Consider the following 25,891-nt stretch of genomic DNA (forward strand, 5'->3'; position numbering starts at 1 on the left):
TTAGGTTGTAACTGGGTTATAGCTTTCATGTGAAAACCCTAAATTAGTTTCATAGTAGGGCTGAGTACATTGGGTAGTTTTTCTTACATTCTTGAGATACTTTACTAAGAAGAATATGTTCCAGCTCTATCCATGTAAACATGAAAGAGGTAATGCAATTTCAATTTTATATTCTACTTAACTGATGATCATTTGTGGTGATTTTAAAACACAGCCAAAAACTCTTTGATACTTCTTTCTTCAAGAAGTAGAATTTAATTCTTCTCCCACTGAATTATAGGCTGGACTTCATAGCTCACTTTTAACCACTATTGAATGTGTTAAAAGTGACAATGTATGATTTCCAAGATCTCTATCTCCATCTCAAAGATCTAGCTACCATGTCATGAGAACAGTCAAGTAGTCCTACCAGGAGGTCCATGCAACAAAGAACTGAGGCCTCCTGCCTGTGTATGAGTGAGTTCTTCTGGCAGATCTCTAGGCCAAGTCAAGTTCAGATGACTATAGCTCTACCCTAACTTCCACTGTAGCAATCTCATGAGATGTTAAGCCAAAATCATGCAGGTAAGCTACTCTCAAATTCCTGACCTACGGCTGAGATAACAAATGTTTGTCATTTTAAATTGCTTAAATTGGTTTGGGAGTAGACAACAATGGTGGTTCCTTAAGATTATAACGGAGCTGGCCAGGTGTAGTGGCTCACACCTGTAATCCCAGCACTCTGGAAGGCTGAGGTGGGTGGATTGCTTGAGCTCACGGGTTCAAGACTAGCCTGAGCCAGAGCCAAACCCTGTCTCTACTAAAATTACAAAAAAAAAAAAAAAAAATACTGAGGCAAGAGGACCGCTTGAGGCCAAGAGTTGGAATGGAGCTGAAAAATTCCTACGATCTCGTATTAGTATTTACTGTACTAAACTTTTTATTGTTATTTACAGTGCACTCTTTCTACTTATAAAAATTTTTAAAGTTAACAGTCTGAGGAGGTATTCCAGAAGACAGCATTACTATTGTTACTACAGGAAATGACAGCTCCAGGAATGTTATTATTCCTGAACACCTTCCAGAAGAACAGAATGTGGAAGTGGAAGACAGTGACATTGATGAGCCTGACCTGCGTAAGCCTGAACTAGTCCTCACCCAGACCAATTTCCAATCCTGAAAACTTCATTCATGGTAAGTACCCCATAAAGCTATACCATTTTTTATATTTTAACACCATATTTTTACCTATCTTTTCTATGTTTTAATATGTGTAAATACACAAATACTTATTATTGTGTTACAACTGCCTACAGTATTCAGTATAGTAACATGGAACACAGGTTTGTGGCCTAGGAGCAACAGATTATTCACCTCGGTTTGTGTAAGTACACTTTATGATGCTTACAAAAAAGAGGAAATTACCTAATCACACATTTCTCAGAACATACCCCTGTTGTTAAGTGATGCGTGACTATATAAATGCTTCTAAGTGATGACAGATAATCTAATTAACTTGACATTCTGAAAGTTATTTTACAAATTACATTTTCCATGGCATAATAGCTAAGTGCCACACTGCCAATGATTTTGACATTCAAGAAAGGGTTATCAGGGCTGGACACCGTGGCTCATGCCTATAATTGTAGCACTCTGGAAGGCCACAGCAGGTGGACTGCTTGAGCTCAGGAGTTTGAGACCAGCCTGAGCAAATGTGAGACCCCCATCTCTACTAAAAACTAGCTGGGCATCATGGTGGACGCCTGTACTCCCAGCTACTCAGGAGGCTGAGTCAAGGAGATCATTTGAGCCCAAGAAAGAGAGAGAATATAAAATTCAAAAAAAATGCGTGACAGTTCCTTTCAGAGTTACATGTAGTTTTCTCTGGTCACTAGAAAACATTTTTTTAATGTAATGATGAGAATTTGTCTTTATCATGAATAGAACCTTTTCTAAAGAAAACAGATGAATGGCTAGCAAACATAAGAAAAAATGCTCATCATCCCTAATTATTAGAGAAATGCAAATCAAAACCACCCTGAGATTATTATCATCTAACCCCAGCAAGAATGGCCCACATCACAAAATCTCAAAACCGCAGATGCTAGCATGAATGTGGAGAGAAAGGAGCAGTTTTACACTGCTGGTGAGACTGCAAACTAATACAACCTTTTTGGAAGGAAGTATGGAGAACCCTCAAAGCACTCAAGCTAGACCTCCCATTTGATCCTGCAATCCCATTACTGAGTACCTACCCAGAAGGAAAAAAATCCTTTTACCATAAGGACACTTGCACTAGACTGTTTATCACAGCTCAATTTATAATCGCCAAAATGTGGAAATAGCCTAAATGTCCACCAACCCAGGAATGGATTAATAAGCTATGGTATATGTACACTATGGTTTGTGTAACCATTCAGCCATTAAAAAAGATGGAGACTTTACATACTTTGTATTAACCTGGATGGAAGTGGAACACATTATTCTTAGTAAAGCATCACAAGAATGGAGAAGCAAGAATCCTATGTACTCAATTTTGATAGGAGGGCAATTAATGACCACACAGTGGTGAGTGGGAGAAGGAAGAGCAGAGAGAGGGAAGGAGAGAGAGGGGTGGGGTCTTGCTGTGTGACACACCTTTTAGGGGCAAGGCACAATTATAAGAGGGACTTTACCTAACAAATGCAATCAGTGTAACCTGGTTGCTTGTACCCTCAATGAATCCCCAACAATAAAGAAAAATAATAAAAAGAATTTTGTCTTTATCTTTCATTTCACTTTCTTATGAATAGTCCTTCAACTAAAAAATCCCCATTTTCTAGGTGGAGCATGGTGGTTTATACCTGCAATCTCAGCACTTTTGGAGGCTGAGGAGGAAGGACTGCCTGAAGCCAAGAGTTTGAGACCAGCCTGGACAATATAGTGACTTGTCTCCACAAAACAAATTAAAAATTAGCAATGTGTGCTGGCATATGCCTGTAGTCCCAGCTACTTAGGAGGCTGAAGCAGGAGGATCTTCTGAGCCCAAAAGTATATTTATAGCCCAAGGAACTATAAATATACTTTTCAGTCTATTAACACAATTTTCTAGTTAATGGGTATCATAACACCAGTTGATTGACATTGAGATTTTAAACTTTCATCTTGAAACCCTCAGTACTCTTGAGATTAGTAAAACATATATCTCCTGTTTCCCTTACTTCTTGATTGTTTTTTTCTTGACTGATAGCTTTTCTACTTTTGCCCAGTTCATCAATGATAACAAGAGCTCTTCCTAGACCTCTTCTTCTAGGTCCTTCTTCCCAGGCAATGTCACACACTTTCATGGTTTCAACTATTTTCTAAATCATCATATGTCTTTCTTAAGATTTTTCTGTGGGTCTAACCTGAACTTTTCACTCCATTAAATGGTCTACTTCCCAGTACGAATGGCACCTCAAATTCATCAAGTCCCAAACCAAAACCATTAAGTCCAAAATTCATTGTCATCTATCTTCAAAATCGTTCCTTTTTCTTGTTATCTATCTTACTGGAGGAAATTGCCATGCATCAAGCTCATCTTTGACACTCTTGTCTCTCCTTCCTTCCATCATATACTTATAGTTACCAAGTCATTTCTACCTTTAAGATGTTTCTATTATTATACATAAAATATTTGCTGTTTAAAATAAAAGATGTTTCTCTAATTTATTTCTGTTACCCTTGTTTCTGCTCAGAACATCATCTTAAGGTTAAATTATGATAAAAGCTTCCTAAATTACCCTGCTCCTAAACCATTCTTCATACAGCAACGAAAGTTATCTTTCTAAAACAGAACATAGTAACTCTGCTTTTATAACTATTCAACAACTGTCACTTATGGAATAAAGCTCTGAACTCCCTAGCATGGTAACACTTGGAACCCTTCACATCACTAATTTATAGTCTCTCCTTGCTTTCTTTAGGGAAACTGTATACCAACTGTTGATGTCAGGTAATCATACCTAGACTATATTCTCTGAACGTGAGGAAAATTTCTTAATCTCCACAGTCTTTTCCCAAATTTTCTGTCAGGAATGCCCACCAAGGCCAAACTCTAATGTCAGCTCCTATTAATCTTTCCCAGACTGTCCCTTAATAGAATACTTTCATCTTTCCCATAGAACTCTGTTAATTTTATATAGCACTTATCATTTTATATATACACATATATATAATTCATTCATTCAGTGAACATTCCTTGAGCACTTAATGTTCACAAACTTGTAGAGACACACAAATAATATACAATATGAAAAGTACTATAATAAAGTCACAAATAATATATATGCATCAGTCTCTCCACAATGCTGTATGGTCTTTAAGGACTGTGTCTTCTTACTTATCTTGATATCCAAAGAACCCTCAATAAACAGATGAACAAATGGCAGTGTTAGTAGCTGCTATGACACCCTTTCATATTTGACAATGCTTTCCTATATCATACCAGTAACATATCAGTAAACCTAATAAGCTTCTCTTAGACTTTTAGTGGCTCTATTATTAAAAGCTAGTTTGAGGTTAAAAGGACTAAATTTAGAATTCTGTTTTTGGGAACTTTGTCAAATATTACAGTTTTAAAACATTTGTACTGACAGAATCAAAGGTCACTATAAAATAATGGTTGTTTTTATCATAGGACTTTAAAGACGATGCAGAAAGCTATCCATACTGGTGTAAACCTTAACTATTTATTTAGACAGAGCTTGCTTTGTCACCCTTGGTTAAGTACTGTGTCATCATAGCTCACAGCCACCTCAAATTCCTGGGCTTAAGGGATCTTCTTGCCTGAGCTTCCCTACAGATACTGGCCACAAGTCCCAGCTATTTTTAGAGATGGGGTCTTGCTTTTCTTCCTTTTTTTTTTTATTGAGACTGAGTCTCACTTTGTCACCCTCAGTAGAGTGCAGTGGTGTCACAGCTCACAGCAACCTCCAACTCTTGGGATCAAGCGATTCTCTATTTGTTTGTTTGTTTGTTCAGCAGGCCCGAGCAGCATGTAGCTGGCACCCCTGAGGTCCTACTCTTGCTCAGCCTAATCTTGAACTGAGTTTAAGCAATCTACTGGCCTCAGACTCCCAGGTGCTAGAATTACAGATGTGAGCCACTGCGCCCCACCTGTAACCTTTTTAAAGTTGAGTTTTCTAGTTAGTCAAAACCTAATAAAGATGACACAGTGATTGTCTCGATAAATCATAAAACCTTTGTTTCTTTCAGGTCAGTAAACAAAAAAATAAAGAAAAACTTTCTACAGTGGAAAAAAAAAAGCAGCAGCTGTTATGAGATCAATTTAAATGGAAAAGAATAGAGGGGAACCAAAGACAGGACTGACAGGGGAAGGAAGAATGGGGAAAAGAAGTTAGGGTGGGTGGACAGAAATGATAAGAAACATGATCACAGAATATGAAGAGCTAGTTATAAAGACAGGCTGCCAAGCCACTTCTAAGAAAGAAAAAGGGACACAATTAACATGCACCACTAGGCCAGTAAACTAGGAGAAAAAAAGAAATGAACAAAAAAAAAAAGGAAAATGGAAAGAAAAACAAGGGAATGGAATTTACATACTGTTTTGCAAGTAGCCTGTAAAAATGTATGGTAAAATAAACAAGGCACACACACAAAATGTGACCTTGCTGATAGTAACAGGGCAAAGAAAGGAGCTATAGATATCTGTACGTATAATAAACTAAATATATGATGTCATGGAAATAATGGGAATCATCTGATAAAAGCACATCATCATTAATGTTCAATGAATCAGAAGACGAGCAAAAGATAATGCTCTTGCTCTGGCTATCACCAAGTAAAAGCTTAATTATGATGAAGCAAAAAAATGTTTTAAGAAATACATATATAGTAAAAAATTAAACTGTATTGGAGACTCACTTATTCACTCTCTGGACATTAACAGGTATGAGCAGTTAAACTGGAGAAAGTGAACATTGCCATCTAAAATCACTGAACAACAGAAACTACTCAGAAATGGAAGACATTTCTCCCAACTACCTCTCAAAGCAAGGATTCATTACTAAGCCCATGGCTTCACCCTCACAAAAAATTTTAGTGTTTCTTAAAAGGGAAACAGTGTATCCCAACCTGAGAAGATTCTTTGCAGGAATTACTAGAGAGGTAGCAACTGCTAATTACCAGGGTAAATGTTAGCAAATACATCTGCCTTTTTAAGAATTTTGGGTCTATCTGCAATCAAGTTCCCTGACTCTAGAAATATGGTGATGTGTAGGGCCCATCCTTAACAGACCTGAATTCTATTTTTTTTTTTTTTTTTTTTTTTTAGAGACAGAGTTTCACTTTATGGCCCTCGGTAGAGTGCCATGGCATCACACAGCTCACAGCAACCTCCAGCTCCTGGGCTTAAGCGATTCTCTTGCCTCAGCCTCCCGAGTAGCTGGGACTACAGGCGCCCGCCACAACGCCCGGCTATTTAGACCTGAATTTTAACTCATCTATAGTGAAATACAGTAACAAAGATTCTAAGATGCAAGAGTCTCCAATGGGAATCCAGAGGCACAATCCTAACATGGAAATAGAAATAAGAAATCAGGACACATTGCCTTAGATGATGTTTGATAAATTGAATCAGAAAGCTTAATATATTCCTTCTTTTAAAAGCTAATCATATCATTCTTTTTCCCAAAATCCTAGAGGTAAAATTGAAGTGAAAGAGGGGAGAAGTACTTTTAACACTTTTTTCCCTGTATTGTCACCTCTGGCTCTCTCATTCACTTGTACAATCTCACTTAAGAAAATCTGCTTTCAGGCCAACACTGTGGCTCATGCCTGTAATCCTAGCACTTTGAGGCCTGAGGCAAGAGGGTTGCCCGAGCTTCGATCAGCCTGAGCAAGACCCAGTCTCTAATAAAAATAGAAAAACTAGTCCGGTGGTATGGCAGGCGCATATCGTCCCAGCTACTCAGGAGGCTGAGGTAAGAGGATCACTTGAGCCCAAGAGTTTGAGGTTGCTGTGAGCACTCTACTCAGGGCAACAGAGTAAGACTGTCTCTATAAAAAAAAAAAAAAAAGAAGAAGAAGAAGAAAGAAAAGAAAAAGAAAATTTGCTTTAAATTAGGGAAACACACTCATTCCCTAAAAAACAGATTTGGTATCTTCCCTTCAAATAGCAGCAGCTTATTTTCTCCCCTTCTTTTTCCTATTTACCTATTTTCTCCTATGATATTTTTCCTTCTCACTTACTTTGTTTTCCATATTAATCTCTTATCTGACTTCCACTCCTTCAACACTTTAATTTCCCTATTTTTATTGTCTACTGTTCAAATGTGTACCACACATATCTATGATTAACTCTGTTTGAACAAATAGAAGTCTTGGCTTTAATTATTTTCTATTATTAAATCACTTTTCCACATCTAAAAAAGTTACCCCTATGAATAAACATACAACATACTAAAATTTCTCTCAAAATTCAAAAAGACCTTTACCACACTGAATTCTGAGTATATAATAAATATTTTTTGAAATAAAGTAAGCTTGGCTTCTTTAAAACAAGTTAGGGTACACGTTGTAAACTAGTATGAAAGACAATGTACAAATCAGTCTTAAGATGCTGGTATAGCATGTCAAAATACACTTTCAGGTATAAAGTTATCATATATGTTCATTTTAATACATGGCAAATGGAGACATACAGGAAAGACCCTTTGTATTTAAATATTTAGATGTCTCAGTCTGGGAGGCCGAAGCAGGTGAACTGCTCGGGCTCAGGAGTTCAAGACCAGCCTAAGCAAGAGCAAGTCCCTGTCTCTCCTAAAAATAGAAAAATTAGCCAGCCCTTGTGGTGGGTACCTATAGTTCCAGCCACTCAGGAGGCTAAGGCAAGAGGATTGCTCTAGCCCAAGAGTTTGAGGTTGCTGTGAGCTATGACACCACAGCACTCTATCCAGGATGACAGGATAAGACTTTGTCTTAAAAAATTTAGTAAACCGGGGCGGCGCCTGTGGCTCAGTGAGTAGGGCGCAGGCCCCATATGCCGAGGGTGGCGGGTTCGGACCCAGCCCCGGCCAAACTGCAACAAAAAAATAGCCGGGCGTTGTGGCGGGCTCCTGTAGTCCCAGCTGCTCGGGAGGCTGAGGCAAGAGAATCGTGTAAGCCCAAGAGTTAGAGGTTGCTGTGAGCCGTGTGACGCCACGGCACTCTACCCGAGGGCAGTACAGTGAGACTCTGTCTCTACAAAAAAAAAAAAAAAATTTAGTAAAGCATCACAAGAATGGAGAAGCAAGAATCCAATGTACTCAATTCTAATATGAATGCAATAGATGAGCTAATACAAGGGTTGAGGGTAGGGGAATAACATAGCGCGGAGAGGGGAGGAGGGAAGGGGATGGGGGTCACAGTGTATGGCACACCTTTTGGAGGTGGGACACAAGTATAAAGAAGACTTTAATCTAACAAATGCAATCAGTGTAACCTAATTCTTTGTACCCTCAATGAATCCCAAACAATCTGCAGTTGGCAGGTTCGAACCTACCAGACCAGCTAACCAACAATGACAACTGCAACAAAAAATGGGCAGGGGTTGTGAAGGGCGCTTGTAGTCCCAGCTACTTGGGAGGCTGAGGTAAGAGAATCACTTAAGCCCAGGAGTGGAGGCTGCTGTGAGCTGTGACACTACAGCACTCTATGAGGGTGACATAGTGAGACTATCTCAAAAAAACAAAAACACTGCACTCCAGCCTGGGCACCAAAGCAAGACCCCACCTCAAAAAAAATAAAAATAAAAATAAATTTTTAAAATGCAATACTTTAAGATCATGACACATACCCTCCTCTACCTCTGTAGCTAGTTTTTTTTTATTATTATTAAATCATAGCTGTGTACATTGATATGATCATGGGGCATCATACACTAGCTTCATAGACCGTTTGACACATTTTCATCACACTGGTTGACATAGCCTTCCTGGCCTGTAGCTAGTTTTTAAGTCTTTTATAAAGATTATTCTCACCTGGCCCGGCATGGTGGCTCATGTCTGTAATCCCAGCACTCTGAGAGGCCGAGGTGGGTGGACTGTCCTGAGCTCAGAGGTTCATGACCAGCCTGAGCCAGAGTGTTGTAGTGGGCAAGTATAGTGCCACCTACTTGGGAGACTGAGGCAAAAGAATCGCTTAATCCCAAGAATTGGAGGTTGCTGTGAGCTATGATGCCACAGCACTCTACTGAGGACCACAAAGTGAGATTCTGCCTCAATAAATAAATAAATAAATAAATCTCACCCAAATAACCCACACTGCTGCAGTTTTTGTCTCATGGGCCTGCTTTCTCAAGCAACTCTAGGACAAAGACCTGGATAAGAGGTTAAAAAGAATGATGGTCACCCCCAAGAAATTCTGAATCAGCAGGTCTAAGAAGCAGCTCCAAAACCTGTATTTCTGAAGGTCTACAGGGATTCTTAATACATGACCAGCTTTAAGAACTATAGCTCTAGAGATTTTCAAACCTATTCTTTGAAGGCTCAAGCTTCCAAAAACACTGTTGATTCTATAAAAAATAACTTCAGTGCAGAGAACTAATGGATCCTTCCATTATCTGAGAACATTTCATCTTCCAAAGCTCCAGAACAACAACATTCCCTTTAAACCAGACAACAAATTACAGACCTCTAACACTTTGGGAGTGACCGTGAGGACAATTAGTAGTTAGCCATAGAACCATTTTTACATCCTTTGATGTGGTCCAAACACTGGATTGTTTTCCATATGTTTCTCTCTCTCTCTACATATATATATATATATACACACACACACATACACATATATATAATGTTTTTGTTTTTTGAGACAGGGTTTCACTTTGTTGACTGGGCTGGAGTGCAGTGGTATTATGATAGCTCACTACAACCTCAAACTCTTGGGCTCAAGAGTTCCTCATGCCTCAGCCTCCCAGTGGGCTGGGACTACAGGAATGTACCACTTTGTCCAGTTAATCTTTCCATTTTATGTACAGTCAGTGTCTTGCTCTTGCTCAGGTTGGTCTCAAACGCCTAGCCTCCAATGATCATCCCACTTCAGCCTCCCAAAGTTCTAGGATTATAGGCATGAGCCACTACACCCAGCGCATATGTTATTTCTAATCTCCATCACAATTCCTGAGACAGGCATCCCTACATCCACTTTACCAAGGAAGAAACATTAAACAGACTATGAAACTAGTTCAAGGTCATTTAGCTAATAAGTGACAACTGAAAATTAAATAAAGATCTCTTTCAAATTTGTGAAAATCTCTTAACACTCATTCATGTGTCTCTTACAATATTCAAATTCAGCCACCATCTACATAACACAATCCCCACCCTCTCCCAAAATTTCATCAACATAAGACACCTTGTTTTCCCACATAGATCCTATCCTCAACACAACCTCTGTTTGATTAACTACAGTAAACTTAAATCTCTTTAGAGAATGCTCCTTTAACCCATGTGCCTTAACTATTATCAAATTCACTGCGAAGGATGAGACTTCTTCACAATTGTCTACAGATGAAGTTTTTTATTCTCTCTCCCCTTGCTCCTAAACAAAGCAGGTAAGTTGTTTTAGCAAACTCCTTGGTCCCTCATTGCTGCACCAAACTGTTACCCTTCCAAAATCATAAAAAACCTTTTCCTCAATCTGATCTGTGCCATCATGCATTTAACAAATACTTAAATGAATGCCAAATATGTAGTGGGTACCAATAGTGCTAACCAGTGGGGATGCAGTAGTAAAAAAGAACATGGTTCCCACCCTCAAGGCACGGTGGTTCACACCCATGATCCTAGCACACTGGGAGGCTTATGCAAGTGGATTGCTTGAGCTCAGGACTTCAAGACCTAGCCAAAGGTCTTGGCTGGCCAAATAGTGTATTTTGTTCCTCATGTATTAGTCTTTAATATGAATAAAGCACAATTGTTCATGTATACTTTGACTTTTGCATGAAACAACTTGTTTCTCTATAAGATGCTAGTTAACCTTGTAGACAATAGAATAAAACTCTTGAATCACTTAAATTAATAGTAAAAGTAATCATAAATTTTAGGAATTTTAAGAAACTTGTAGTATAGTAAGGAGACAGTGTGGTAAAGATGCCATGTAGATGCTCTATTATTGGTTTCTGAAAACTATGGCAAGAATGTAAGAGGAATGGCCCACCCTTCACCTTTAAAAACACTAATATGATCACGTTAGAGATCCTGAATGACCGTGTTTTCTCCCTTTAGTTTCATCTCTCTCCAGTTTTCTTCTCTAATACAAGGGACTTTTTGGTTTCTTAAAATATAGTATTGCTCTTTTCTGCCTCAGGATCCATTTATATACTGTTTCTACTCCCTGGAAAGTACTCTTTGCTTACCTTAGCTAACTCCTTTATCCTTTACCTCTTACAAATGAAGATTTTTATCTCTACTTCCTAGATGAAATGAAGTCTTTCTGTTATATGCTCATAGAGCACATGAATTTCTTCCTATTTTCATTCTACTTACATTATTTGTTTGTTTTTTGAAACAGAGTCTCACTCTGACCCTGGGTAGAGTACTGTGGTATCATAGCTCACAGCAACCTCAAACTCTTGGGCTTAAACGATCCTCTTGCCTCAGCCTCCAAGTAGCTGGGACTAATGGGCACCTGCCACAATGCCCAGCTAGTTTTTCTATTTTTAGTAGAGATGAAGTCTTGCTCTTGCTCTTGCTCAGCTGGTGGGTGGCTCATGCCTGTAACCCTAACACTCTGGGAGGCCAAGGCAGCAGGACTGCTTTAGCTCAGGAGTTGGAGACCAGCCTAAGCAAGAGTGAGACCCTGTCTCTATTAAAAATAGAAAAATGAGGGGCGGCACCTGTGGTTCAGTCGGTAAGGCGCCGGCCCCATATACCGAGGGTGGCGGGTCCAAACCCGGCCCCAGCAGAACTGCAACAACAAAAAAAAAAATAGCCGGGCGGCGCCTGTGGCTCAGTGAGTAGGGCGCCGGCCCCATATACCGAGGGTGGCAGGTTCAAACCCGGCCCCGGCCAAACTGCAACCAAAAAATAGCCGGGCGTTGTGGCGGGCGCCTGTAGTCCCAGCTACTCGGGAGGCTGAGGCAAGAGAATTGCTTAAGCCCAGGAGTTGGAGGTTGCTGTGAGTTGTGTGAGGCCACGGCACTCTACCGAGGGCCAGAAAGTGAGACTCTGTCTCTACAAAAAAAAAAAAAAAATAGCCAGGTGTTGTGGCGGGCGCCTGTAGTCCCAGCTACTCGGGAGGCTGAGGCAAGAGAATCGCTTAAGCCCGGGAGTTGGAGGTTGCTGTGAGCTGTGTGGGGCCACGGCACTCTACCGAGGGCCATAAAGTAAGACTCTGTCTCTACAAAAAAAAAAAAAAAAAAAATAGAAAAATGAGGGGCGGCACCTGTGGCTCAGTTGGTAAGGCGCCGGCCCCATATACCGAGGGTGGCGGGTCCAAACCCGGCCCCAGCAGAACTGCAACAACAACAAAAAAATAGCCAGGTGTTGTGGCGGGCGCCTGTAGTCCCAGCTACTCGGGAGGCTGAGGCAAGAGAATTGCTTAAGCCCAGGAGTTGGAGGTTGCTGTGAGCTGTGTGATGCCATGGCACTCTACCGAGGGCCATAAAGTGAAATTCTGTCTCTACAGAAAAAAAAAAAAAAAATAGAAAAATGAGCCCAACATTGAGGCAGCACCTGTAGTCCCAGCTACTCAGGAGGCTGAGGATGGAACATTACTTGAACCCAGGAGTTTGAGGTTGCTATGAGGTAGGCTGATGCCACAGCACTCTAGCCTGGACAACAAAGAGAGAATGATCATCCCAAAAGAGAGGCTCTGTCTCCAAAAAAAAAGAGAGAGAGAGAGACGATATTTGAGACTGAAAACAGTGTTCCATGCCTATAACCCCAGCACTTTGGGACCCAGAGATGGGAGCATAGCTTGAATCCTGGAGTTCAAGACCAGCCTAGGCAACTAGTGAGACTCCTGTCTTTACAAAATAATTTTTTTTTTTTTTTTGGCCGGGGACAGGTTTGAACCCGCCACCTCCGGCATATGGGACCTGCGCCCTACTCCTTGAGCCACAGGCGCCGCCCTACAAAATAATTTTTTAATCAGTCAAGAGTGGCACATGCCTGTCACATGTCCTAGCTACTCTGAAGGCTGAGGCAGGAGTATTACTTGAGCCCAGGAATTTGAGACATGATTGCACTACTGCTCACCACACTAGGGTAACAGAGCAAGACCCCCTTTGAAGAAAAAAGAAAAGAACTATATTTGTTTTTTTTATTTAGAGACAGAGTCTCACTTTATGGCCCTCGGTAGAGTGCTGTGGCATCACAGCTCACAGCAACCTCCAACTCCTGGGCTCAGGTGATTCCCTTGCCTCAGCCTCCCAATTAGCTGGGACCACAGGTACCTGCCACAATGCTCAGCTATTTTTTGTTGCAGTTTGGACAGGGTCGGGTTCGAATCCGCCACCCTTGGTATATGGGGCCAGGGCCCTACCCACTGAACCACAGGCGCTGCTCAAAAAAGAAACTATATTTGCTGTAGTTCTTTTTGCACTGCGTTAAAAAAAAAAAAAAAAAGAGGGCTGCGCCTGTGGCTCAGTGACTAGGGCGCTGGCCCCATATGCCGAGGGTGGCGGGTTCAAACCCAGCCCCAGCCAAACTGCAACAACAACAACAAAAAAAAATAGTCGGGCGTTGTGGCAGGTGCCTGTAGTCCCAGCTGCTCGGGAGGCTGAGGCAAGAGAATCGCGTAAGCCCAAGAGTTAGAGGTTGCTGTGAGCCGTGTGACGCCACGGCACTCTACCCAAGGGCGGTACAGTGAGACTCTGTCTCTACAAAAAAAAAAAAAAAAAAGAAAGAAAAGAAACTAAATTTGATGTAGTTCTATTTGCACTGTGTAAAACATAAATAAAAGGTCAAAATAGGCTGGGCTCAGTAGCTGACACCTATAATCCTAACGCTTTGAGAAACCAAGGTGAGAGAACTGCTTGAGAGCAAGAGTCTGAGACCAGCCTGTACAAGAGCAAGACTCCAACTCTACAAAAAAATAATTAGCCAGGCATGGTAGCATGCACCTGTAGTCCCAGCTACTTGGGAAGGCTGAAGCAGGAGAATCATTTGCGTCCAGGACTTTGAGGTTGCAATGAGCTATGATGATGCCATTGCACTCCAGCCTGGATGACAATGCAAGACCCTGTCTCAAAAGAAATAAATTAATAAAAATAAATAAAAGCTCAAAAGGATAATCAACGCCTAAAAGTTAGCCTGGGATGACTTTAACTTGCCAACAGAAAATGAAAACACAATTTCACTAAAGGTAATAAATGATGAAAAAGGCCACAGTGGCTCTCACCTATAACACTCTCGGAGACTGAAGCAGGTGGACTGCTAGAGCTATAATGCTACAGCACTCTATTGAGGGTAACAAAGTAAGACTCTGTCTCAAAAATAAATAAAATAAATAACCACCAAAGACCTCTTCATCTCCAAATCTAGTATTTTCAATTCTCAACCTAAATGAACCCTTGACATCATTTGACATAGTTGATCACTTTTTCAAAACACTCTTTCCTTGACTTTACATATAATCTTATTTTCCTACTTTTCTCGTTCTCTTTCTCAATCTCCTTTGCTAGCTAGCCCTTCTCTAATTAGCTTTTAAATCTTGTTCAGGAAGGTTCAGCCTAGGGCAGGTTTCCTTCTAACACTTTTCTTTCTCCTTGGGTGACTTCACTCTTGCCCAAGGCTTGAAATACCATCTATTATGCCAAAGAATATCAAAACTCCAGTCAAGAACTTACCTCTGATATCCTAACTCACATACAAACTGTTCAGAAATCTCAAAGGAACATCAACATCTCTAAAAGCCAACTATAATTGTCCCTCAAAAAAAAACTTGAGGTATTCCCTATCTCAGTTATCCAGTTGCATACATCAGAAGCATCTGTAAGAGGTGTCCTCAAGATGAGGTAAATAAGTTACCTGAAAGGTTCTTTTCTACTCTAAATTTATAAATCTATACCACCAGTTCTCAAAGTGTGATCAAAGACCTTTGAGAGTCTCTCAGACTATTTCAGGGGACGTCTCTGAAGTCAAAACTATTTCCACAACAGTATTAAGATATTACTTGTCTTTTTTACTCTCATTCTCTTATGAATATATAATGGAGTTTTCCAAAGGCCACCTGATGGACATATGATACCACAACAGATTGAATGCAAGAACAGATGAGAATCCAGATGTCTTCTATTAAAACAGATCTTAAAAAGATTTTGAAAATGTCAAATAATGCTACTTCTTTTTTATATTAGAAAGTTATTTTCATTAAAAATGTTAAAATGTGGGCGGCGCCTGTGGCTCAGTGAGTAGGGCGCCAGCCCCATATGCCGAGGGTGGCGGGTTCAAACCCAGTCCCGGCCAAACTGCAACAGAAAAATAGCCGGGCGTTGTGGCGGGCGCCTGTAGTCCCAGCTGCTCGGGAGGCTGAGGCAAGAGAATCGCGTAAGCCCAAGAGTTAGAGGTTGCTGTGAGCCGTGTGACGCCACGGCACTCTACCGAGGGCGGTATAGTGAGACTCTGTCTCTACAAAAAAAAAAAAATGTTAAAATGTAATGCGTTTATCTTTATTTTAGATAAACGTGTAATTTAAAATTTCAAATACAGTAAACATCAATATATCCCACATAAACAAAAGTTCTTTGAGTCCTCCACAACTCAAGCATATAAACTAGTATTGACACAAAAAAAGTGTGAGAAACAACCGATCTATACCTGTAGTATATATACAAATAAGACATAAGATGTCATTTTGAAATAGCCAATTCTCAAATATCTCCTACGGCAAATTTTCCTTTCACATTTATTGACAGCACTCTTGTCAGTCATACAGTCTTGTTCTGATCAACAATTATCAGGCCTTTATATAATAGGACTAGGAATTAAAAAATGAATGAAATGACTTCATTCTGACTCTTAGAGATTTTTTTTTTTTTTTTTTTGAGATAGACTCTCACTCTGTCCTCCCGGGTAGAGTACAGTAGCATTATAGCTCATAGCAACCTCAAACTCTTGAGCTAAAGTGATCCTCTTGCCTCAATACCCCCAATGCCAATAGCTGGAACTATAGGCCTACACCACCACTCCTGGCTAGTTTTTTTGTGTTAGTAGAGACGGGGTCTTGCTCTTGCTCAGGCTGGTCTTGAACTCAGCCTTCCAAAGTGCCAGGATTATAGGGGTCAGCCACCACTCCTGGCCAAGAGAATATTTCCCGTATTTTTCCTACAAGCTGGTTCTTTTCATGTATATCAGATCCTATATAACAACCATCTCTGCCTGAAATGTTAAGAAAAGACAACTCTGCAAAAGTTCTACTATCTAGTCTCAAGATAAAATGGACAAACAGTATATCTTAGTAGGGACCAGGATAGAAAAAGCAGAAAACACTCCAGCTCTAAGACAGACATTGCTCCAACTAAATTCCCAACACTCCCATAATATATAAACAGCCTAAGAATTCAGCCTCACCTGCTTTTACATATAATATACAAACCTCAACCAACTACTTTTACAAAAACAAGGCTGATATAATCCAGGAAATCTGGAAGAAACTATGTAACTTTTGGTACTAGTTTGGCCTTTGCAGCATAAAAGACAGTTAAAAATAACAGAAAACAAAGTCACAGCACTGATGGGAAACAAAGAGCTAAACTAGAATCTAGGTAAAGTTATCCATAATTTTTTCCTTTATGAGAGCTGAAACCAGGGAATAACAAAAAAGCAAAAGAAAAAAAAAAGCCCTAAAAATAAGCCTACATTTTGCTTACCCATTATCTAGTTATCCTGAGTACTTTTCTAAATTAATTTCAAGGGCTATATCCTCAAAAGGTTGTCTTGCAGGGGTCCTCAAACTATGGCCCACGGGCCACATGTGGCAGTGTGATTGTATTTGTTCCCGTTTTGTTTTTTTACTTCAAAATAAGATATGTGAAGTGTGCATAGGAATTTGTTCATAGTTGTTTTTTATAAACTATAGTCAGGCCCACCAACAGTCTGAGGGATAGTGAACTGGCCCCCTGTTTAAAAAGTTTGAGGACCCACAGTTTGCAAGTCATGATTATTTTTTGCCCTAAAGTATAAAATTTTCACTACAAAGCTTTCCCAATGCATATGAAACTGTTAGTATCAGTTAACTCCCAGGAGAAGAAGTGAGGGTCCAAGATAGGAAGCATTTTTTCCTTATTTAATTTCTGAATTTTTAAAAAGCAGATGTACTTATCACTTTTTGAGGGAAAAGAATAAGAAAATTTTTGAAAGTTTCCATTCACATTCAATAACTTAAATAATCTAATCTAGAGGATCTTTAAGAAAATAAAAAAAACTAATTGTTCTTTCATTAGAAGCCCTTACTAACTGAGGCGGTTGTTTCCTTTGTGGATCCTTAAAACTTTACCACTTCTCTTACCCCTCTATACTGTTACATATATATACTGTAAGAGGCGAGGTTTTATTGCTCTTTACACAGCACACACTAGTGACTAGGTGCTCCAGACCTGTTTGCTGAATGATGTTCCTACTGGTAAGTCTCAGAATCTTTTTTTTTTTTTCTTTGACACAGAGTTTCACTTTGTTGCCCTCAGTAGAGTGCCCACCCTTCAAAGCTCACAGCAACCTCAAACTCTTTTGGGCTCAAGCGATCCTCCTGCCTCAGCTTCCCAAGTAGCTGGGACTACAGGCACCAACCACAATGTCTGGCTATCTTTAGAGACAGGGTCTGGCTCTTGCTCAGGCTGGTCTCCAACTCCTGAGCTCAAGCAATACACCTGCCTCGCCCTCCAAGAGTGCAAGGATTATAGGCATGAGCCACCTGAAGCCAAATAGAAGTGAACTGAAAATATCAGCATATTGCAAAAAATAAATAAATAAATAAATAAAAGTAGTGAGAGGCGGTGCCTATAGCTCAGTGGGTAGGGCACCGGCCACATACACTAAGACTGGCAGGTTCAAACCCAGCCTGGGCCTGCTGAAACAACAATGGCAACAACAACAACAAAAATAGCCGGGTGTTGTGGTGGACAGCTGTGGTCCTGAGGCAGGAGAATCACTCAAGTCCAAGAGTTTGAGGTTGCTGCAAGCTGTGGCACCACAGCACTCTACCCAGGGCGACAGCTTGAGACTGTCTCAGAAAATAAATAAATAAAAGTAGTTAGAGTCTTTAGTGAAACTTTCATTACATATGCGTGTACACATAAGTACATTATGTTTTCATATGATTATTGGAAGATATATTTCTTACTTGGAGTGTTCTAGTCAGAAAAATTTGTTTCCCATACTGTCTCAATTCACAGAACCCTTAGTGTCTCAGTTAATTTTTTCATGGAGCCCCTAAACAAAAAAATATCTGACAGTTCCATTTACTAAATAGTGAGATCTATACAATCTAATAAATATTTGTGTCCTAGCAACTCAGTAGCAGTTTGAAAAATACATATAAGTTGAAAGAAATAATACTTACTGAATAACTACATTTATAGGATATGTGCACGTACTAGGTATTACGCAATTTCTCAAACTTTAAAATCATTTTTTTAATGTATTTATTTTTATTGTTAAATCATAGCTGTGTACATTAGCGCAATCAAGATAAAATCATTTTCAACTCTGCCACCTTCCATTTACTGCTCCACATTGATTTTTATACAGTACTTGCTTTTTATCACAGCAACCCCCCAAAACCTATATTATTTCTTTTTTTTTTTTATTTTTTCTCTGAGACAGAGTCTCACTATGTGAGAGTGTCCTGACATTACAGCTCACAGCAACCGCAAACTCTTAGGCTTAAGTGATTCTCTTGCCTCAGCCTCCCAACTAGCTGGGACTACAGGTATCTGCCACAATGCCCAGCTATTTTTTGTTGCAGTTGTCATTGCTGTTTAGCAGGCCCGAGCTGGGTTCAAACCCACCGCCAACCTCAGAATATGTAGCTGACGCCGTAACCACTATGCTACGGGTGCTGAGCCCAAAACCTAGATTTTTGAAAATACGTTATCTTAGAAAAGAATATAGTAGCAGAATTTCATGTGCACTATCTCAAACTGGTAGTTTGAGCAGTGTTCCCACAGATGTCAAATATCCCATATACATCCCAAAACTGTCACACACTTTTCCCTCAAAATACACGTGTCCATATGAGGTTACTATGGTACTCCAGGATATAGCAGGTTCTCAAATAAGGTCATTTCATTCAATGTTGTTTCACTATAATTTTGATAAGGAAAAAAAAACTGATTCCCAGCCAGGGCCACCATCTGTGGAGCTTGTGTGTTCTCCCAATGTCTGGGTGGGTTTTCTCGGGGTACTCTGATTTCCTACCACATCCCAAAGATGCACATGTTAAATGAACTGACATGTCTAAAAGGTCCCAGTCTGAACGTGGGGGTGTATGTGAGTGAGTCTTGCAAGGGAATGGCATCCTCCTGTCCAGGATGGGTTCCCACCTTTGTACCCTGAGCTGCTGGGATAGGAATAAGTGGGTAAATAATTATTACTTGATTTTTTTTTTTTTTTTAGAGAGTGAGTCTCACTTTGTTGCCCTAATACAGTGTTGTGGCATCACAGCTCACAGCAACCTCAAACTCTTGGGCTTAAGCGATTCTCTTGGCTCAGCCTCCCAAGTAGCTGGGACTACAGGCCCCCGCCACAACACCCGGCCATTTTTTGTTGCAGCTGTCATTGCTATTTAGCTGGCCCAGGCTGGGTTCGATCGTGCCAGCCTCAGTGTCGCCATAACCACTGTACTATGGGCACCAAGCCAATTATTACTTGTTTTTATTAATCTTAAATATGTGTAGATCACATTTATTTCAATGTTAGAGATGTTTAGGGACTTTATTTTGAAGTTTGGTGATTATTTTGTGATCAGAAATATGCCACAAGAACTTAACTATTCTATCAGTTAGCCTATGGTAAAACTGATTTCATTCATTTCACTTAAAGTCAAGGTTTCAAACATCAAGTAAGGACATATTGTATCATAGCTGAGTGCAGTCTGGGAATTCTGGCTTTAAGAAACACTGATAGCCTATGGGGTCACTTTGTAAATTAATATACAAGATTTAAGATCACAGTGATAATAGAAAAATAAATATAATTGTTAGGGATTTTCATAGGTTAAATTCAACCTGCCATCAACAAAAGTTTTGAAACAGGTTCTAATCATGTGATACTCTATTGAAATCTGTGTATCTCTGAAAAAGTATATTCAAAAATACATTTATATCACTGTATAAGACTAAGTTTTGCTTCAGTATTTTCTCTTTTAGAAAAAAGTTTCAAAAATTGTAATAGTGGGACTTACATATTGTTATTACAATATGGAAAGATTCAAAAGCAAAAAAAGATCCCACTGATTCACTTGACTAGCCTATAAAAAAAAAAAAAAAAGGAAAGTCCCCTGAAATAACACAGCTAACAGTTTATGCCCATCCTTACAGACCTTTTTCTATGCACATACAAAATCAAAACAAAACCAAACTACATCTCTTTGCCTAAGTGTTTATTTTTCTATAAATCAAACCATATTCTACAGTGTAGTACAACTTCTTCTTTTAAAAATGTATGGGGTTTACCATACTTACTTAGGGAATAAACATTAATTCATTTAATTTTCACAGTACTTCAGTAAGGTAAGAACCATTAGTACATCCACTTTACAAACGAGTTTAAGTAACTTACTAATAGTCACAGCTTGTAAGTGGTGCAGCTAAAATTTGAACACAGAAAAGTCCACTGCACAGTCCAGGGACTAAAGGATACATACATTCAGTTGCTTCTCCTGAAGTAAAAATAGACACCCCCAAACCCTTTAACAACTGCATAGTACGTCCAAGCATAAATATACCATAATTTTAAAAACTGCCCTCCCAATAGACGTTTATGATTTTTTGTTATTTATAAATGTTATTGACTTTGGGGGGAAAAATGCTAAAGTGAACATCCGTATAGAATTTATGTGCTCTTGTGTTAATACTTATGTAAAATAAACTCCTAAAAATGAAATGATTCTATCAAAAAAGTATGTTCACTTTTAAATTTGATAGGAAATGCCGTATTTCCTTCCAGAGGGTTATTCCAGTTGTACTAATTTATAATCACAATGACAAAAGAGAGGGTTGAAATTCATTTTTAAGTTAACAAATATTTTTGATTCTTGAAAAGAGAGGTCCATTTTGAGTTTTTAATTAATACTGACATAGAATGACTGCTAGGTTGATTACAATTATCTTACGATTTGATAATTATCTGACATTAAACAAATGTAGGCCACAGCTGTATAGTGGATTCTTTCCCCATTTATGAAACCAACTATGGATGATACCTCCCATATATCATCCTCTGTGTTTTGTTTTGCTTTGTTTTTAAATTTTGGCCAGGTCGGGCTCAAACCTGCCACCCCCGCATATGGGGTTGCCCCAATCCTCTGTTTTCTTATGTAAAAAACCTGGGAATTGAACCAGCATTTTGAAATTTATGTATTAAAACTCCCAATGCTATGATTAAGAAGTGACTTAAAGGCTCAGAGCCTGTAGCTCAAGTGGCTAAGGCGCCATCCATATACACCTGAGCTGGCAGGTTCGAATCCAGCCCGGGCCTACCAAACAACAATGACAACTACAACCAAAAAACAGCCGGGCATTGTGACTGGTGCCTATAGTCCCAACTACTTGAGAGGCTGAAGCAAGAGAATTGCTTAAGCCCAGGAGTTGGAGGTTGTGGTGAGCAATGATGCCACAGCACTCTACCCAGGGTGACAGCTTGAGGCTCTGTCTCAAAAAAAAAAAAAAGAAGTGACTTGAAGTTATTATAAGCCTATAATTACAGTACAAGTATAACAGGTTAGGGTCTTAAAGCTTCTATTTTCTTTAAATTACAATAATTATTGGCTCAGCGCCTGTGGCTCAAGCAGCTAAGGCGCCAGCCACAAACACCTGATCTGGCGGGTTCGAATCCAGCCCAGGGCCCGCCAAACAACAATGATGGCTGCAACCAAAAAATAGCTGGGCGTTGTGGCGGGTGCCTGTAGTCCCAGCTACTTGGGAGGCTGAGGCAGAGGAATAGCTTGAGCCCAGGAGTTGGAGGTTGTGTGAGCTGTGACGCCATGGCACTCTACCCAGGGCGACAGCTTGAGGCGCAGTCTCAAAAAAAAAAAAAAATTAAATTACAATAATTATTGCTAGAGCACCTAGGCAAATCATTCAAACAGTCAATAAAGTTTTCAGGATCTACCTGTGGCTTATTCTCAGGGGCTCTTCTAATGCCGCCCTCTCATTCCCCTGGCACCTGGCAAATCTAAACATCTCTCTGTAGTATATTCCCTAGAGTAGAGATGTACCCAGAAAATAAGAACCAGTTTCTTCTTTTGTTTTAAAAATATTATCCTAGGACCCCTGTTACCCAATGAATTCAATTGATAATTACTGACTCTATTACTTTATGCTAGGTTCTGGGTGCACAATAGAGAGTAGAGATCTCTGCCACCAGAGAAACACTTATAGCTCAGATGAGAAAGGCAACCCAAAATACACACAGGTAAAATTAAATTTATGACAACAATGAACAAAACAAAAGTGCAGAAAAACAACTATGTAATCTTTTCATTATTCTTTTTTTTACTGTAACATTCAGAATTAACATAGTGAAAAAAGTAAAAAGGAAAATTATTTCACAATTTGCCCCATACTGCAAAAATAACAATCATAATTGGAGATATTTAACTTTTTAATTAATCAGTTATCTCTACGATAAAATCACCAAGATGTTGCTACTTTTCAGTGATGCTACTGACCGTAAGGTATAAATATTTGTTTTACATAACCGAAAGCATAAATGATCTGAAGAACCAAAGATGACAGAACTGAGTATCTAAACCCGATGAAAGATAATAAATGAACTACAAAGAACCTTGTTCAAGGAAAAAGTATATAAAGTGCTCTATTATAATAATTCATGACTTGTTAATAATTAACAAAATGTCATGAAAATATTAACATTTTTAAAGCACTGACAATTCATCAGCATAAGGAGCAAGTGCCATGTAAAAAGGAACAAAACAGAATTTTTTTTTAGACTTTAAAATAATACCAAATGCCAAAAGTATCCATATGAATTTTTTTTTTTTTTAGACAAAGTCTTACTATGTTGCCTTGGGCAGAGGGCCGAGGCTTCACAAATCACAGCAACCTCAAACTCTTGGGCTTAAGTGATTCCCCTGCCTTAGCCTCCCAAGTACCCCACTTCCCCGAAAATAAGACATCCTCCGAAAATAAGACCTACTTACAGGAAAGATAAGACCTAGCGCATCTTTGGGAGCACACCTTAAAATAAGACACTGTCTTATTTTCGGGAAAACAGGGTAGCTGGGACTATAGGCGCCTGCCACAACACCAGCTATTTTTTTTGCTTGTAGTTGCCATTGTTGTTTGGCAGGCCTGGGCTGGGTCTGAACCTGCCAGCTCCGGTGTATGTGGCCAGAGGAGCCTATATTAATATTTAATTTAAAATAAACTAGTTCTAGATTATCTGCAGAAATGAGAACAGCATTCACATAAATAAATTTCCATGGGTGTCAGTTTCCACAACTACAAAATAAAGATATTGCCATATCTACCCCACAAGCTTGCTATGAAGACTAAATAAAATTATGTGGAAGCACACCAAAAAATGTCAGTTATTTTAGACAACAACTTCTCTTTTTTGTTCCCACTATAAATTACAACAATTTAACAAATAAAATTGGTTATATAGGGACTTCATCTCTTTTCTTCTGTCCATGATATAGAATTTTTATAAAATGGACATAAGACTGGCAATCAGGAAAAGAAAAACATTCAAAAACTTTATAATTCATAAATTGATTGCTCCACAAAAGGCTGGTTGTTCAAGTATTAACACACACACACCCCAATATATCTTAGATAAAAAGACAAATTCTTTCACTACCTCTGTATAAAATTGTTTACTTCTACAACACCATCTCTACAAAGTTCTACTATGAAAAGATAAGATACAGTGCTCGCTTCAGCAGCACATATACTAAAATTGGAACGATACAGAGAAGATTAGCATGGCCCCTGTGCAAGGATGACACGCAAATTCGTGAAGCGTTCCATATTTTTAAATGTGGAATGTAAATGTTTTGGCACAGTAACTGAGATAATGCCAGAAAGGCTATGTTAACCACTGTGATAAAAATGTGTCAAATGGTTTATGAAACGAGTGTATGATGCCCCATGATCATATCAACGTATACAGTTATGATTTAATAAAAAAACAAAAAAAAAAAAGATAAGATACACATGTATTTATCCACACATACAATGTATTCTAACTTGACATTTATTTTCGGACTAAAGTATCTTAAATTCAGTGCAATGACAGTTCGATGGTCCAGATTTATTTTATTACACTGAGTGGAACTCGTCAATTTAGCACACCAAAACTAATTATCACATGCCCATGAGTTTGAAGCAACTTCTAGCATACATCTAAAAACTGATCCTCCAAAGTCACAATTCCATGTTAGTATTAGCAGCACATTTCCTGGTTTAAAAATAATATTTTACACTTAGAAATTGTGTAAACAGAGGGTAACTTTTAGTATTTGATCACTGAGTCTACAAAACTTTTCAGGTTGTTACTGGGTCTGCGGATAGCCATTCCTCTAAAACTGTTAAAATACAGAGCAGGAGGTATCGTTAACATGGCAACACTAACGACTTCTTCAAATTCAAAACAAGGATCACCATCAAAACAAAACACTCAGGTGGAGTACAATGATACTGCTCACTATCCGTGACAACTTGGCTTTTCCCCATACGCAGGGTCTGCTAGTACATTAAAATCTACACCTATGTGCAATCCAAGCACATTCCAACACGTATCTGTCACATGAGCTAAATATCATTTAGCATGTTGGGCTGCATTTAAAAGGCGGGGGTAAATACTGACAACTTCCAAAAGCGTAAAGATAGCTCCCCCTAAATCATTTGTGAATATAACCGGCAGACTACAAACAGCAGCTGCTAGCCTGAAGCAGATCAAAGTTTTCCCTCTACTTGAGAATGCTGTCCCCACTGAAAAGGAACAAAAACTGGTGATCCCTCCCACCGGTGCCAGTTCTCCGGAATTTCCCAAAATATGCCTCATCTCCAAATGATGGAGGAGGACATTTCTCCCGAGACCAAAGGCGAGAGTATCTTACCTCTCTGCAGGAAAGAGGCGGGGCGGAGAGAGGACACTGGTAGGTAAGGAAGGAAATTCTGTCTACCGCAGGCACCGGAGGGACTTGAAACCCAGATCTCAGGATGGCCCTCTCCAGTAAGCCTCAGGACCGAGGGAGGTTCCTCAAGGAGGACGCAGGCAGGGCCAGGACTCCCTGTGCCCCGCCTCTCGAGCCGCCACCCCGGACCCGGGACCGCGGACCGCGGACAGAGGCAGCTGAGGCTTAGCGAGCGTCCGCAGACCCGGCCAGGTCTCACCTGAGAGTGTCGCCTCCGCCCTCGGCTCCCACGGTGCATCCCGCAGGGCCTGGCGGAGGGTGCAGTGACGCCGCCCCGACCGGCCCCAGGGCTGTCCGGCCTGCCCTCCCCGCTGCGGGGACGCACCGGGAACCCGCCTCGCACCGGCTCTGGAGACCCTCTGGTCTGCAAGAAAGGAGGAAGAGGCGGAAAGGCTGCCTCCCCTCCCCCACAGCAAGCCAACCCCTGAGCTGCGGCTCTCTGCAGTTCCCTCTGGCGCAGGTCTGGCCACGCTCCCCCGCCCGGGAGTCACTTTGGCAGGGGCGGCCCAGTCGCCATTACAAACCAACAACTGACACGGAGGAGGAGCGGCGCCGGCGGCCGTGGCTG

General features: G+C 40.0%; 1 protein-coding gene and 1 non-coding gene across 5 annotated transcripts in view; one reads left to right on the forward strand and one right to left on the reverse strand.

Annotated features, from left to right (window-relative positions):
• The window catches only part of CEP350 (centrosomal protein 350), a 193,870-nt gene extending 167,983 nt beyond the window's left edge, over nt 1–25,887 (reverse strand). For 2 of the 4 annotated variants that reach the window (XM_053607968.1, XM_053607965.1), the window contains exon 1: nt 25,523–25,847. The gene's annotated coding sequence lies outside the window, so the exon portion shown is untranslated. Of the gene's footprint in view, nt 1–25,245; nt 25,479–25,522 lie in introns of those variants that run through there. The other 2 variants (XM_053607967.1, XM_053607966.1) reach the window with 2 other exon arrangements.
• Nucleotides 24,054–24,160, forward strand: LOC128597784 (U6 spliceosomal RNA). Its single transcript, XR_008383344.1, has one exon. It is a non-coding gene; the product is annotated as a U6 spliceosomal RNA (small nuclear RNA).
• Nucleotides 25,888–25,891: the final 4 nt, after the last annotated feature.

The sequence above is a fragment of the Nycticebus coucang genome, chromosome 10 (assembly GCF_027406575.1).
Source record: "Nycticebus coucang isolate mNycCou1 chromosome 10, mNycCou1.pri, whole genome shotgun sequence".
Classification (NCBI taxonomy): Eukaryota; Metazoa; Chordata; class Mammalia; order Primates; family Lorisidae; genus Nycticebus; species Nycticebus coucang.